This window comes from Rutidosis leptorrhynchoides, chromosome 9 (assembly GCF_046630445.1).
Source record: "Rutidosis leptorrhynchoides isolate AG116_Rl617_1_P2 chromosome 9, CSIRO_AGI_Rlap_v1, whole genome shotgun sequence".
Classification (NCBI taxonomy): Eukaryota; Viridiplantae; Streptophyta; class Magnoliopsida; order Asterales; family Asteraceae; genus Rutidosis; species Rutidosis leptorrhynchoides.
Window position 1 is genome coordinate 116,577,796 of NC_092341.1, and position 9,157 is coordinate 116,586,952.

A 9,157-nucleotide genomic window follows, 5' to 3' on the forward strand; every position below is an offset into this window, starting at 1 on the left:
CACCAACATTTTTGTTGACGTTTTAAGCATGTTTATTCTCAGGTGATTATTAAGAGCTTCCGCTGTCGCATACTTAAATAAGGACGAGATTTGGAGTCCATGTTTGTATGATATTGTGTAAAAACTGCATTCAAGAAACTTATTTTGTTGTAACATATTTGTATTGTAAACCATTATGTAATGGTCGTGTGTAAACAGGATATTTTAGATTATCATTATTTGATAATCTACGTAAATCTTTTTAAACCTTTATTGATGAAATAAAAGTTATGGTTTGTTTTAAAATGAATGCAGTCTTTGAAAAACGTCTCATATAGAGGTCAAAACCTCGCAACGAAATCAATTAATATGGAACGTTTTTAATCAATAAGAACGGGACATTTCAATAATCAACTTGCATATCTGTGACTTTTGCTTTAAGCCATTGGTCAGATTCTTGTGTAATATCCATAAATTCAACTAGTTTCGCCTTTTCTTTAGGCGATAGATTGGATACTGACCAGTTACATAACTTAGAGTTCCCCTTGGTTCTAGCATCGCGAATCCGTTTAATAAGTTTCTTCATTGAACTGTTAATAACGGGGTCATTTAATTTCATATCAACAACGGGGTTCTTTGTTATCAAGTCATCATTAGGTACGTGTTACTTCATCTTCCCCACACTTAGGCTTTTTATTATTGTTAAGCACTACCATTGGAGTTGGTAAAACAATATGGTTTTTACCAATCGTTTTTATTGGTTCAACGGTTTTGGTTGGTGGAGATTTAGGCTTTCGAATCACAAAGGTGATCGATTTTTCACCATTACTAAGTGTCATTCTACCTTCTCTTACATCAAATAACGCCCCGGTGGACGCTAAGAATGGTCGACCTAAAATTAGAGGAATGTTTGAGTCCTCTTCTATGTCAATGACAATAAATTCGACTAGAAAGGTTAAATTACCTACTTGAACGGGTAGGTTATCAGCAATTTCAACTGGGTGCTTAATGGTTTGATCAAGGAGTCGAACACTCATTTTCGTTGGACTTAGATCACCTACTCCTAATCTCTTATATAATGAAAGAGGCATAACACTCACACTAAATTCACCCGGATCACCCAACCTTGGTGGAAGTTTTGGTGGAACTGTCTTCACTGGGTTTACTTCTACGGTTTTTTTCTTGCACTTTCTTATTCTTCTTCTTCTTCTTTTCAAAGGTATCACAAACTTTATTACCTATCACTTGGTCATACTCAACTCCTTTTCTTGGAAACAGGATGGGTGGTCTGTATGGTGCCACCACTGGCTTTACATACTCGGGTGGTGGTGGTGTTGTAACTTCTTCATTGTTACTCACATCTAAAACCTTCCCGTCTTCTGGTGCTGGTTTTTCAGAATTTGTTAAAACCATATTAACATTCTCATTCTGAGGATTTACTTCAATATTACTCGGTAGCTTTCCTTGTTCCCTCTCACTCATCATGCTAGCAAGAGTACCTATGTGCTTTTTTAAATTCAAAATGGAAGCTTGTTGAGTTATAAATGACTGATTAAACTTCTCATTTGTTTAGGTTTGAGATGTAATAAATTATGTTTGAGATTCCATTAGCTTTGCTATCATTTCTTCCAGATTTGGCTTTTTCTCTTTGGTTTGTTGTGGTGGTTTATACAAGCCAGGTCTTTGTTAATTGAAAGTGTTGTTTTGAGTTGGTTGGTTATTCGGACCTTATTGGTTATACGAGTTATTGTTGGGTCCATTTGGATTGTAAAGAATGTTTTGATTTCAATTAAAGTTTGGCCTTGGCGGTTGATAATTATTTCCCGGCCTTTGATTCATGTAGGAAACATTCTCTCGTTGTTTCATCGTTTGCTCAATGTGACAATCTTTCGTTAAGTGTAGTCCACCGCATTGCTCACAACTGATTCGTATTGCGTGAATATCTTTAGTCATGTTTTCCATTCGTCTCTCGAAAGCATCTATTTTTTCAAAAACGGAATCAAAGTCATGGCTAGAATCGGATCTAGCAGCTTTAGATGAACGAAAAATATATTTTTCCTGATGCCACTCATGTGAGTGGGAGGCGGTATTATCAATAATTTTGTGAGCTTCGGTTGCTGTTTTCTTCATAATGGAACCACCAGCTGCTGTGCCGATGTCTTTTTGTGTAGCAACGTCGACACCTTGGTAGAATATTTGTACTATTTGATAAGTGTCTAAACCGTGCTGAGGACATCCTCTCAACAACTTTCCGAATCTTGTCCATGCCTCATATAATGTTTCATTTGGCTTTTGCGTGAACGTAACAATTTCTCCTTGAAGTCTCACGGCTTTAGATGCCGGAAAGAATCTTTTAAGAAAATTTTCAGCTAAAACATCCCATGTATCAATCGCTCCTTCAGGTAACGATTCTAACCAATCTTTGGCTTCTCCCTTTAAAGTCCAGGGAAATAACATGAGATAGATCTGTTCATCCTCAACTTCTCTGATTTTGAATAGAGTACAGATCCTATTAAAGGTATGAAGATGTTCGTTTGGATCTTCTTTTGGCGTACCACTATATTGTCATTGATTAGTTATCATGTGTAGGATTTGTCCTTTGATTTCATAATCTGGCGCATTAATGTCTGGTCGCGTAATGGCATGTCCTTGGCCAGTGCGTGCAGCTCTCATTCGGTCTTCCATACTTTGAGGTTCTGTTTCTTCCATATTTGAATTTGTTGAATCCGAATCACTAGAAGATTCTGATTTAACGGTTTGTGGTTCAGGAGGAATGATTAGTGGTTCAGGATCTTGGAATTGTCCTTGAATATCCTCCGGGTTCTCAATTGTGAAGTAAGGGTTCAAAAAATGGATTATCGAAAATTTAAATTTGAGTACTTGTTCGACTAGATGATGATTCTAAAGAAAAATCAACGGCGATAATATTGGCTAAATGTCTTGACCGAGTTACAGGTGGTGAACGTATGAAAGGTGGTGAACGTTTTGCTTGATGCATTCACTGAATGTCCTATTAGAAATTATATAAGTTATCAAATTAATAGACTTTTCTGCTTTTGCCCACGTTTTGAATAGCCAAAAGATGCAGCAGGGAGCCAGGATCCTTTAAATCGAAAAACTCACAACTCAGCCACTAATAAATCCAACTATTACTACGAAGCAGAGAATTTTGGATGTCTATCAATTTAATCGCTTAAAATAATTTTTTCGTCAAAATTTAAAGAAAATAAAAAAAAATCTATGTCCTAAAAACTAGAGCGTAGAAATGAGAAAGAAAAAACGCGTCGAAAAATAAGAGGTCGAAAAAACAAACGTCGAAAAACAAACCGTCGAAAAATAAAAATAAAAAAGTGAAGCGTCGAAACTTAAAAGTCTAAAAACTAAATCTAAAAAGTTGGGCCTAAAGGTATTAAAACTTAAAAGGAATTCTATATCCAAAACGGCAATAACTTAAAAGGTACTAAAATTTAAAAACTGCGTCGTAAAATACTTATTAAAAACTAGAAATATAAAAATAACTACGGCAAAATACTAAACTTAAAACTATAATTACGAATGACAAATATAAAAATTACGAATAAACGATTAAAAAGATACAAATTAAAAAAAATGATAAAATTACTTATTTTTATAAAATATATATATTTTATAAAAGTATTAATTTATAGAACTAATTAAAACTTAAAAATACCAATTTAATTAAAAACTAAAACTAAATATTAAATAACTAAACCCTAATTTAATTAACTAATTATAATTATTATTAATAGTCAAACCCTAATTCTGTCGTACTAGGATCAGAGCTGTCAAGTCACTCCATGCGATCGCATGGAGCTCATGGCTTCTGTCCATGCGAACGCATGGCTTCGAATACCAGGCCGAATGTTTGGGCTGCTACAGTGATCGGCCCGATTTCTATTTTATTTTTTATTTTTTCCGATTTTAATTTATATAAAATATTTATATAAAATAAAAAAACTTATATTTAAATTTAAAAATAAAAATATTTTTTAATTTTTATAAACAAAATTCTTAAAAATAACAAATATCTAGATTTTTTAAACACTTATATATATATATATATATATATATATATATATATATATATATATATATATATATATATATATATATATATATATATATATATATATATATATATATATATATATATATATATATATATTTGTTTTTATATTTTTTAATACAAAATATTTTTACAAAATTAGAGATAAGAAATATAGCTTAAAAATATAGCGTTTTTTCACCGAGTCCCCGGCAGCGGCGCCAAAAACTTTTTGTGTGTAGAGGAGGTGTATGAAGTACTATTATTTTTAATACGAAATATGGTACAATTTTAAACAAGTTTTATTTAATTTATTTACGGATGAGATATACCTAAACCTTGCTACAACACTATAGGCAGTATACCTAATCGTAGAGTAGTGTAGTTTTTAGTAAGTCCGGTTCGTTCCACAGGGAGCTAGTGATTACGTACTATATTTTTATAAAACTATATTTATATAATATATATATATATAATTATATATAGTAATATTATTATAAAAGGGGGGTTTACCGTTTAATGACCGGTTTGTCGATTTTATATTTTAAGCATAAAGATAAATGACGATAATTAAAATGCGTAAAATAAAATTGCGATAAATTAAATGACGATATTTAAAAGTACGAAATACAATAAAAGAATTATGCTTATTGTTTGACGTTTTGATTTTAATTTATTTTTCTGAGTTATTTGTCCTTTGTCCTGGTTTATTTGATACCTATCTGGTTTTTGTCCATAATAGTCCATCGGTCATAATTATAAAATGCTCGTCAAATTAACCTTATTCCCGAAGTCAAATATTTCAACTAATTAGGGATTTAAGCTGTAACAAGGTTTTAATACTTTGTTAATAATTACATCAGGTTATCGACTGCGTGTAATCTAAGGTTTTAATACTTTGTTAACAATTACACCAATTACTCTTGTATGTAATCCACCCCTGTTTTAATAAGATATGAACATTAATTTACCCACTTGATCAGTTTGAATAATCAATTACCCAATCCGAATAATTAATTAAATGATCGTAAAAGATGTCGTATAAACGTCACTAAATAGGACATGCATAATCATTTAATAATTATTAGATTAACTAATTTGAAGATAGGTTCGACAGATTCCAATAAGTTGTCATTCGATTAGACAATACCCCCATCTATTAATAGTCCATAGTCCAATGTCCAGAAGTGTCGGTCTTTTGTCCAAACCCTAATTATGGTACAAAATCCAATAACCCCATCTTAATATGTAGCCCAACATCACGATTACTTCGGTTCAAATAAGCATAATAATAACTTAGTTACGAGACATTAATTTAAAAAGGAAGAACATAGCTTACAGTGATTATTAATCTCGTAGCGTTACACGGACAGAGTTCCGACTTTAAAACCCGTAAAACATTCCTTACAATAACCCAATTATTATTAACTTAATATTAAAATTAATATTATAATTATATATATATATATATATATATATATATATATATATATATATATATATATATATATATATATATATATATATATATATATATATATATATATATATTATGTTTACAGGGAGAAAGAAAGAAGAAAAGGTGCAAACAACTCGGCTGAATTCGTTGCAATTTATAGGACTTGGCCAAGATTCCTCATCTATACGATCGCATGAAATTCCTTCTTCCTGGCCATGCGATCACATGGCCAGTTGGTTCAGCAGCCATCAGTTTGTCTTCTTGTTTTTCCAACACAATTAAATATATATTTATAATATATATAATTTTATGTAATGATATATATATTATATTATATTCTTGTGCATAGTTGACTTGTAATTTTAGGTCCGTTGTCTCGCGCGTTGGTGCTCGGTTTATGTCTCGGTTCTGGATTTTCGAACGTCTTTTCGTACGCATTAATATCTTGTACTTTGCGTTTGCAATTTGTAATTTTCTCAAAAAAATTATTTTCCTTAACTTCCAAAATCCGCGCAAGTATTTAACTCACTTTTAGTGGCACTTTTGAGTACACTATGGCTTTAGTGGCACTTTTCAAGCTTTAGTGGCACTTTTTCTTCAATTATTTAATCTTCGTGCTGCTTCTTCACATTTATTTATTTAAACGATTACAACTTAAAAATAGAATAATTACAACTAAAACTTTACATATTGGTATGATATTGTGACTAAATATATGTTTATTTAGAGCACTATCAAGTCAGGCTCGTGACTCGAACAAAAACAAGCGCTTCTCGGGAGGCAACCCGTGTGTTTATTTTTTATAGCTTTACTAGTAGTTAGATTAGAATAATTAGGTTAATTGAATAAATGAGAAAGTGAAACTTAATATGGGATTTTCAAAGTTTCTTACTTGTCATGAACTTAATTGCAATATTTCAAAAGTCTTAAAATTAAAGGCAGTCAAGACTTTAAGTGTGGGATTAAGCTTTTTAGTCATGCATTGATTTGTTGAATTTTCAAACCATCAAGTTTTCAAATAACTTTTTCATCAAAGCGTAAATCAGTGAGTCTATGGCCTAAAGCTTAATCACCTGTCTAGGATTAATGTTTTCTATCTTTACAAGTAATAGACAATTATTGATGCCTGTGGTGGAGACTCTTTGAATAATGATGAAACGACAAGGAAACCCGTTGATTATTTCATCGTAAGTTATTGGTGAATGTTGTATGGAGGATGAGAACGCCCTAATGAGCTCGAGTGCACTTCAAGAAGACCGATTCGAATGAAATGTCTCGTTCATAATAATTATAAACATTTCATATTAATTAATTTCTTTGCGAGGTTTTGACCTCTATATGAGACGTTTTTCAAAGACTGCATTCGATTTTTAAAACAAACCATAACCTTTATTTTATAGATAAAGGTTTAAAAATATTACGACGATTATAAAATAACGATAATCTAAAATATAGCGTTTTCACACGACCATTACATAATGGTTTACAATAATATTACACATCAACTTAAGTCTTCGAATGCAGTTTTAAAACAATATTATACAAGCATGCAGACTCCAATCTTGTCTTTATTTAGCATGCAACAACGGAAGCTCTTAATAATCACCTGAGAATAAACATGCTTTAAACGTCAACAAAAATGTTGGTGAGTTATAGGTATAACCTATATATTTATCAAATTGTAATAATAGACCACAAGATTTCATATTTCTATTTCTCATAAACAACATGCATGCATATAGCAATCTGCATAAAAATCATTCATATGGTGAACTCCTGGTAACCGACCTTAACAAGATGCATATAGAATATCCCCATCATTCCGGGACAACATTAGGACATGATAAATTCAAAGTACTAAAGCATCCGGTACTTTGGATGGGGCTCGTTGGGCCCGATAGATCTATCTTTAGGATTCGCGTCAATTAGGGTGTCTGTTCCCTAATTCTTAGATTACAGACTAAAATGGGCATATTCGGTTTAATAATCCAGCCATAGAATGTAGTTTTAAGTACTTTTGTCTATTTTGTAAAACATTTATAAAACCTGCATGTATTCTCATCCCAAAAATATTAGATTTTAAAAGTGGGACTATAACCCACTTTCACGTATTTTCACTTCGTCGAAAAATAAGACTTGGCCACGGGTTAATTCACGAACCTATAACAATATATACATATATATATTAAAGTATGATCGAAATATATTCACAATATGTTTTATTATGTTTTAACGATTTAAGTTTGTTAAGTTAACAGTCCAACGTTCGTAGTCCACAGTTAGTTGTCCACAGTTAGTAGTACAGAAATAAATCAATATCTATTATCTCGAATCAATCCACGACCCATTGTATACAAGTCTCAGACTCGATCACAACTCAAAGTATATATATTATTTTGGAATCAACTTCAACCCTGTATAGCTAACTCGAACATTACCGCATATAGAGTGTCTATGGTTATTCCAAATAATATATATAGATGACGTCGATATGATATGTCAAAACATAGTATACGTGTCTATGGTCTATCAAGATTACATAATATATTTTAGAATACATGTATAATACAATATAAGTTAGTTAGGGTATGGTTAGTATAGATTTTTGTCAATTCATCCCGTAGTTAAATTAACCATTTTTAACCAATTTTGTTTTACCTATAACTTCATCGTTTTAAATCCGTTTTGAGTGAATCAACTTGCTATGGTTTCATATTGAACTTTATTTTATGAAACTAAACATAAAAAGTATAGGTTTATAGTCGAAAATACAGGTTACAAGTCGTTTTTGTAGAGGTAGTCATTTCAGTCGAAAAAACGACGTCTTAATGACCATTTTGATAAACATACTTCCACTTTGAGTTTAACCATGATTTTTGGATATAATTTCATGTTCATAAGAAAAATCATTTTCCCAGAAGAACAACTTTTAAATCATAGTTTTTCATAGTTTTTAATTATCTAACCCAAAACAGCCCCCGGTTTCACTACGACGGCGTATGTCCGGTTTTACGGTGTTCTTCGTGTTTCTAGATTTTAAATCATTAAGTTAGCATATCATATAGATATAGAACATGTGTTTAGTTGATTTTAAAAGTCAAGTTAGAAGGATTAACTATTTTTGCAAACAAGTTTAGAATTAACTAATCTATGTTCTAGTTATTACAAGTTTAAATCTTCGAATAAGATAGTTATATGTATATGAATCGAATGATGTTATGAACATCATTACTACCTCAAGTTTAGTAGGTAAACCTACTGGAAGTGACAAGAAATGATTTGGCTTCAAAGGATCTTGGATGGCTTGAAATTCCTTGAAGTAGAATCATGACACGAAAACAAATTCAAGTAAGATTTCTACTCGAATTAAGATTGTTATAGTTATAGAAATTGAATCAAAGTTTGAATATGAGTATTAACTTGAATTAGAATGATAACCTACTGTAAATAACAGAGGTTTCTTGATCTTAGATGATTACTTGGAATGGATTAGAAAGCTTGGAAGTAGACTTGTAAACTTGAAAGTGTTCTAGAAGTTTACTTGAGTAGTGTTTTTGAAAGTTGATCTAGGTTAGGATTTATGAGCTAGATTGAGCTAGATTTTGTTGAATATGATGAAGAACACTTAGAACACCAAGAGAAAACTTTAGAGA

At 31.3% G+C, this 9,157-nt stretch overlaps 1 non-coding gene across 1 annotated transcript; it reads left to right on the forward strand.

Annotated features, from left to right (window-relative positions):
- Window positions 1-2,197: 2,197 nt before the first annotated feature.
- LOC139869906 (small nucleolar RNA R71) lies at window positions 2,198-2,304 on the forward strand. Its single transcript, XR_011766488.1, has one exon. It is a non-coding gene; the product is annotated as a small nucleolar RNA R71 (small nucleolar RNA).
- The last annotated feature ends 6,853 nt before the right edge of the window (window positions 2,305-9,157 follow it).